Source organism: Mus caroli, chromosome X, assembly GCF_900094665.2.
Source record: "Mus caroli chromosome X, CAROLI_EIJ_v1.1, whole genome shotgun sequence".
In the NCBI taxonomy this organism is placed as follows: Eukaryota; Metazoa; Chordata; class Mammalia; order Rodentia; family Muridae; genus Mus; species Mus caroli.
Genome location: NC_034589.1, coordinates 56,819,938 through 56,828,438, shown reverse-complemented (window position 1 = coordinate 56,828,438; position 8,501 = coordinate 56,819,938). Strand labels below are relative to the sequence as shown.

Genomic DNA, 8,501 nt, shown 5'->3' with positions numbered 1-8,501 from the left:
TACAAGATCTAGAAATTAGGGAAATGAAGCATTCACAGTATAAAAATAAAAATTATTATCACCAAAACAGATATATGAGTACTTTGGTCAAAATTCAGATAAGAATTATGTGACAAAGTCACTCCATTTTATTTTTACCTAATAAGTATGACTGACTATACCTATTTTTTCCATGCCAGACTTCACATAATAATGATACCGCTAGCCATATTAATACATTCTATGAAAATATTTTTCCTTATGATTAATCATTTTCTTTTTCTTCAGCTTTTAGGAACTTTATTTTCCTTCTGCCTTTTCCCTCTTTGCTCAGGTGCTTGCAGAACAGCTCAGGACCACCCAGTGGTGGCTCCAGCCCATTCAGTGGCCTGCACTGTGGGAGCTGCTGACCTGTCTTCAGTGGTTGGCAGCAAACTCTAGTTTTCCATGGGGGTGGGGCTGCTGGATAGGCAAAGAAGGTACCTGCACACTCTCAAACCAATCAGCCATGTCAGGCTGAGCAGCAGTGAACTCAGGAGCTGGTCCATCCATTCGTCCTTCATCACAGCCTATTCAGCAGCAGCCTTCTCAACTTCCTCTGGGTCTCTGTAAAAGTAAAGATCAGGCATAGCCTCCCATGGGTGCTCACGGGAGATAGTACCTCTAATGCAGAGTACTTTTGGACCAAGATCCACCACATCAGACCCACTGAATGAGCTCCCTTGTTGCTGCATGAGATGGCAATGCTCACATAGTGCGCAGGAGAGAATCTGTGTTACATAGAGCAAGGTGAGCAGGTTGACATAAGAGGTGGTTAATCCTGGGATCAGTCCCCACTAGAAGCTGTGGCTCCCTGAAGGCTGCTTGGATCTGGTTAGTGAGGGTTCCAGGTATGAAGAGACCAGCAATGAAAGTGACACCTATGGCAGCAGAAAACTTCAGCACAGCTCACTGGCTGGCCAGTGTTCCTGGAGATAACATCAGCAAGATTCTCAATGACAATAGCAGGACCTGCAAGCAACAGCTTCTACCAGGTCCTCTTCAGATTATGATGTAGATACTGTCAGTTTTCTTTTAGTATAATTACTATTCCATCTGAAAGTCAAGGTTGGTGCTACCTAAGTGGGTTTCTGTACCAAGGAATTTGAGGACACCCTCCTTATTCATCTTTAGGACTTCAAGGGCTCTGAACATTGTGTAAATTTCCCTTTAAGTTATAACAGGAATCAAGAACAACTCCTCTATCAGCAGACCTGGGAGACTAGCTCTCTCCTGAGTTTCAGTGGTTAGAACACTCTCTGCAGGCAAGCTCTCCTCTTGCAGGGAAGGTGCACAGATATCTGGCATTGGACCTCCTCCTGGCCAAAGATGAAGGCCGTTGGTGGGATTACAAGCTTGTACAACCACTCTGAAAATGAGTCTGATAGTTTCTCAGAAAATTGGACATAGTACTACAGGAGGATCCCACTGCTGGGCATATATTCAGAAGATGTTCCAACTGGTAAGAAGGACACTTGCTCCACTATGTTCGTAGCAGCCTTATTTATAATAGTCAGAAGCTGGAAAGATCCCAGATGTCCCTCAACAGAGGAATGGATACAGAAAATGTGGTACATTTACACAATGGAGTACTACTTAGCTATTTAAAAGAATAAATTTATGAAATTCCTAGGCAAATGGATTGATCTGGCGGGCATCATCCTGAGTGAGGTAACCCAATCACAAAAGAATTCATATGATATGTACTCACTGATAAGTGGATATTAGCCCAGAAACTTAGAATACCCAAGATACACGATACAATTTCCAAAACACATGAAACTCAAGAACGAAGACCAAAATGTGGGCACTTTGCCTCTTCTTAGAACTGGGAACAAAACACCCCTGGAAGGAGTTACAGAGACAAAGTTTTGAGCTGAGACAAAAGGATGGACCATCTAGAGACTGCCATATCCAGGGATCCATCCCATAATCAGCCTCCAAACGCTGACACCATTGCATACACTAGCAAGCTTGGCTGAAAGGACCCAGATATAGCTGTCTCTTGTGAGACTATGCCGGGGCCTAGCAAACACAGAAGTGGATGCTCANAGTCAGCTATTGGATGGATCACAGGGCCCCCAATGGAGGAGCTAGAGAAAGTACCCAAGGAGCTAAAGGGATCTGCAATCCTATAGGTGGAACAACAATATNAACTAACCAGTAACCCCCCTCCCCCCCGCAGAGCTCATGTCTCTAGCTGCATATGTATCAGAAGATGGTCTAGTTGGCCATCATTGGGAAGAGAGGTCCTTAGGTCTTGCAAACTTTATATGCCTCAGTACAGGAGAACATCAGGGCCAAGAAGTGGGAGTGGGTGGGTAAGGAAGTCGGGGGGGGGGAGGGTATGGAGGACTTTTGGGATAGCATTGGAAATGTAAATGAAGTAAATATCTAATAAAAATATATGTATATTGAATAGAAGAAGGTAATAAAGTTAACTGAAGTTTAAAAACACACACACACACAAGCTAGATAGGATTCATTTAAACAATTAAAAACCCATACATCATGTATTAGCAGATAGCAGAGGGTTTACCCATAGATATTTAACATGGTACCTTGTTTCTCCAGAATACTTGGTAAATATAAAATCACATAAGATTCTATAAGCTCTCCACTGAGCATTTATTTTACTACATTTTATGGATTTTATACCCTATACCCTTAATCCAACTTGTTTTAAGAAGTTACTGCTCTCTCTTGATTCAGAGGAAAGAACACAGTCTTTGTTGTCTGACCAATTTGGTTTAAACACCAGCTCTAATAATCATTACTCACTCTGGGCATCATTACTATCACAAAATGGAAATAGTACCATGCATGTTATAATTTGTTTATGAGGATTAAATAAGCAAATAAAAATAAAGTTCCAGAATAAAATATGATATATAATAGTATACAACAAAACTTTATCTTCTTCCTAAATTCTTTGGCTTGTATTCCCACTGTTTCAAATATTCTCCTATACTTAGTTTCTCCTTAAGGGCATACTGCTTAAAAACCTTATTAGATTCAAATTTCTCTGTCCTTCAAATTAAAAACTCCCTCAAGGTCCAGAGCACTTTGTTTATACTTCTTTGAAAGGTACATTCTTGCATGTTATGTCTGATACTTTATAATTGTGATGAATTATCCTCCTTGTTTAATTGTGGAACCTTTAGGATAACTACAGTATTGTCTGCTTTGAGCTGTTACAGAAAGAAATATTTCAGGCAGTCAATAGATGTTTGTAGATTCTAATGAAGTCAAACTAGCAAATAAGTCGCAGATACCCACCACTCCCAACTAAAGGCTCTTCTGAGCTGATTGGATGCATATGGTAGTCTATGCAATAGCCTGTCTATTGATATGCAAAATCAACTGCAACAAGCCCCAAAGATATATATTGCACAGCAAAAAAAAAAAAATTGAGGTTTAAATTGTACAAATTGGTTGAGCAATAAATGTCTTTTATAAAATGAAGGCCCTTAAAGACTGAGTTGGTGATGGATTGTATAATCAATTGTAAAATGTAATTTCAAAAATAAAACAAACATCATAGAACATTCTTAAACTCAAATATCAATATGCATAAAATCCCCAACCCTTAAGTTCCCATTGATTGCAAATCAATATTAAATATTAAGCTCTGCTACTGAGAAATATCTGTCGTGATGATGTATTTAAGTATGTTTACATATATTTAGATTGCCTGACTTCTTTATTAATAAAATATGTATGATCCATACCCAGAATTCAGATTTTCATACTAGAGTATTAGATGCATGAGTCAAATAAAATTATGACCTTTTTCAACTAAAAGCTTTATTTTGAAAATTGAAGACATTCAAGCAATCTTGTAAAATGGGGTATTAATTATCAGAAGAAATGAGAAACTTTGGGAAGAAAGTACACAAAAAAGCATCTTTCCTAATAATCTTGAGACAAAAGGATGTTTTATACAGGTCCACTCTTTAATGGTTGCTTTGACCTTTTACACTTATTCCAAAATGGATTTATTAATATAAAGAACAAGATTGTGAGTCATAAAAGGATGGAGAAGAAGCCCAAAAAGACTCAACACTACAATAAAGAACTATAGGCAACAGAGAAAAGCTGATTGTGGGAGTGGGAGAGAAGGTCTTCCTTGGGGAAGGCCACACCAACCAATCCAGTGCCTAACAGCATCCCTGAGAACATACATACAAATAGTATCTATCATATGGACTGAACAGATTGTTTTTAGGAATATATATATATATATATATATATATATATATATATATAGTCTGGGGAAGGAAAATGAGAAATGTTATCATCTCAGAAAAGTTTAACATTTACTTTTAAAAGTTTAACATGAGAGATAACTTTCAACAGATAACTTTCTATAGATGAACAAGTAGGAAAACAAAGAAAGGGAGTGTGAACTGATGTTTGAGACGATAAGGTCAAAAAGCTGAACCAGAAAACCGTTATCTAGTTCATGGGAACTACTAGCATGAGCCCAATGGGGGTGAATATGCTGTGGCCCTAGGTTTGATTTGCAAGCTTGAAAGTCTAGAAACATTTTTATAAAGGCAAATCTTTGTAGGGAACCAAACTGTAATCACAAGACTATTTAGAGAACTAAGAAACCAATAAAAGCAAACTTTTAAGGAGTTGCTTCAATCAGGCCAGACAGAGGGACTGGAAAAAGAACAGTTAAAGACTTCTATGATATAGCAAGTTCTGTGTAGGGTTGAATAGACACTTCTTTATACTTGTTGAAATTCAAAACTAAAAGTGAAAAGATTCAGTGGGTGAAAGGGTACAGAAATATATAAATATGCAAAAGAAAAAAAATTAGCAGAGGCTATAAATCAAAGGGTCCACTGGCCCAGCATAATTCACAAGCTTATATTCCTCTTTCACTGCACAGTATGAGGAGAATAGGGAATTTCTGGAAAACTGTAAATAATTTAGAGGAACTCAATAGGCCCCACAGAACAGACAAGTGAGTGTAAATGATTCTCTATGGAAATGATATGAAGGACAAAGGAATATGATGAATGTCACTCTATGTGAGTTACCAGTCTCCAGTGTTTCATCCTGTGGTATGTGTGGGTATAGACTTCTGTAGTTAGCAAGATTCAGGAAGACTGAAGGCAGCTACACTTCTTTTGGTGAAGCAAATTAGGTTAGCATAAGAAAAGTTTTCAAAAAGTTTTGTATAGGGAAGGGGGAAAATAAAAGAAAGTCAGAAGAAACTTGATTGCAAACATGTCTTTAAGGCTTTCTAATATCCTTTGAGGCTTCCAAATAACCAGACCTACAGTTACAGGATCAAAATGAAAACGGTCTCACACCCAGTTGATCTTAAAGAACAACTAGTGTTTCTATTTCTGTAAGTCAAAGGGTTGACTCACCATGCTTTGCTAACAGCTCTTTGGAGAGAGGCAATAATGAATGCAAGAAACTTAGGAAGTGATTATAAGTGTTTCAGGTAAAATGTCATGTAGATATAAATAATATGATTCAGAAATAAGACCTTCTTTACAATGCTGGTCTTGTTTTGTTTTGTTTTGTTTCGTTTTTGAGAAAATATGTCCTAAATTGAAAATCATTAACTTGATTAACTATGATTTGATATTTCATATTTACTATTCAGTATACTTCAAGTTGACACTAGCACATATTTTTAGGTAGGACAATTATTATGACTGTATAAAACCATGTTTAATGCAAGTCAAAGCAGGATGAAAAAGAATTTTAAAATATAAATGACCAAATTGATTTTTATAACTTTAAGAGCACAGATTATATTCACTTGATAAAAATGTAAAATGTCATATTAATTAGAAATAACCCAAAAAACCTACCATACTCTACCTCCTATCTCTAATTTATCTTACCTCTTCTCTAAACGTTTTAACTCCAACATTTTTGAAAATCTATTGAGATGTCATTAATCAATTCCCAACAATTTACAGAAAAATAGGCAAAATTTTGCCAATTTCATTTAAAGTATTTGGCAAATAAATATAATTTAGTATGTACCATGTTAATTAAAAAATTAAAACTAACAGTATCAAATACCTTCTTTTTATTGCTTATTTTATTTATTTACATTTTAAATATTATCCCTCTTCTCAGTTTCCTCTCCACAAGCCCCCTATCCCTTCCTCCCTCCCTGTGCCATTGTGAGGGTGCTCCCCCACCCACCCATGAGTACTTTAAACTTCAGAATATTTTGTCTAGTGCTATAAACATAATTATTATAAGGATGAAAAAGATCAAATAAACTTTAGTTGACTATCATTATGGTGGGAAGCATAGTTGTATGCAGGCAGACATGGTGCTAGAGAGGTAGATGAGAGCTCTACATCTTGATTTGTAGCCAGTGAGAAGAGACAGTGAACCACTACACTTGGATTGAGCTTCTGGAACCTCAAAGCCCACCTACAGGACACACTTTCTCCAACAAGGCCACACCTACTCTAACAAAGCCACACCTACTTCAACAAGGTCACATCTACTCCAACAAGGCCACACCTACTAATCGTGCTATTCCCCATGGGCCTATGAGGACCATTTTTTATTCAAATCACCACACTCCTCTAACACAGAAAACCAAATCAAAAGTATACAAATTTTATTTAATACAACTAAAAGACCTTGATAAAGCAAAACAAACAACTATAGCATGAAGCACACTAAAATCAGATATGAAAATTCTAAAACTCAATAGCTATAATATAAATGATACAATTAAGAGAAGTGTTCAATAGATTCCAACACAAAAGAAAGAGAGGCAAAGAGATTTCTGTGAGTCCAAGGTCACCCTTGGACTACATAATGATTTCAAGGCCAGCCAGGGACACACAGGGAAACCCTGTCACAATAGGTTACAGGGCTGTAAAAGACCGAGTCATTTATCAATAGAAATCATTAAAAACAACTATACACAAGATCTACAAATTTATCAGCAGAAAAATCAATGCTGCACCACAGTAAGAGCATACATTACCAAAAAGACAAAAGATAACACATATTGGCAAAGATGTTGAAAAAAAAGGAAACCTTTACTCATTCTTAGTAACAAATTTCTGTAATTAATCTTGACTTTATGTGAATGCTTTGAGAAACAAGTAGAACATCCAGAAATGACATTTCTACTTATGTCTATGAAAGAGCATTTCAATACATAATTAATTTGAAGGTAATGAGCCATAATGAATGTAGACAGTATTATCCCAGGGCCCAATACAGTTCCTTCTGTCCTTCTTTCTCTATGTCAGCATGTGAGATCTTTAATCCTGTCTCCCTGCGATGGTGGACTGAAGCCTCCAAAACTATAAGAAAATAAATCTGCTTTCCTTTGAGTTATTTTTGTTATATAACTGGTCATAAGAAAAATAACTAATGCACAATGTAAATTAGCACCATTAGTAAGAAAAACAGTATGGAGATTCATCAAAAAATTTAAAATATCACTACCATAAAACTCAGCAGTCTCAATCCTAGAAACACATCCAAAGGAAATGAAGTCAGTGTATTGAAAAGATGGGCTGCAGAGATGGCTCAGCAGTTAAGAGTACTGACTGTTCTTCCAGAGGTCCTGAGTTCAGTTCCTAGAAACCACATGGTGGCTCACAACCATCTGTAATGGGATCAGATGCTCTCTTCTGGTGTGTCTGAAGACAGTGACAGTATTCTTTTTTTTTTCCCCTTTGATTCACTGAGGATTTTTTTTTATTATGTATTTTCCTCAATTACATTTCCAATGCTATCCCAAAAGTCCTCCATATCCCCCCCCCCACTTCCCTACCCACCCATTCCCATTCTTTTGGCCCTGGCATTCCCCTGTATTGGGGCATATAAAGTTTACAAGTCCAATGGGCCTCTCTTTCCAGTGATGTCCGACTAGGCCATCTTTTGATACATATGCAGCTAGAGACAAGAGCTCCGGGGTACTGGTTAGTTCATCATGTTGTTCCACCTATAGGGTTGCAGATCCCTTTAGCTCCTTGGGTACTTTCTCTAGCTTCTCCATTGGGAGCCCTGTGATCCATCCAATAGCTGACTGTGAGCATCCACTTCTGTGTTTGCTAGGCCCCAGCATAGTCTCACAAGAGACAGCTATATCTGGGTCCTTTCAGCAAAATCTTGCTAGTGTATGCAATGGTGTCAGCGTTTGGAGACTGATTATGGGATGGATCCCTGGATATGGTAGTCTCTAGATGGTCCATCCTTTCATCACAGCTCCAAACTTTGTTTCTGTAACTCCTTCCATGGGTGTTTTGTTCCCAATTCTAAGAAGGGGCACAGTGTCCACACTTTGGTCTTCATTCTTCTTGAGTTTCATGCGTTTAGCAAATTGTATCTTATATCTTGGGTATCCTAAGTTTTGGGCTAATATCCACTTATCAGTGAATACATATTGTGTGAGTTCCTTTGTGATTGTGTTACCTCACTCAAGATGATGCCCTCCAGGTCCATCCATTTGGCTAGGAATTTCATAA

General features: G+C 37.5%; 1 pseudogene; it reads right to left on the bottom strand.

Moving 5' to 3' along the window:
- Window positions 1-329: 329 nt before the first annotated feature.
- On the bottom strand, window positions 330-1,173 carry LOC110287371 (annotated as a pseudogene).
- Between the last annotated feature and the right edge of the window lie 7,328 nt (window positions 1,174-8,501).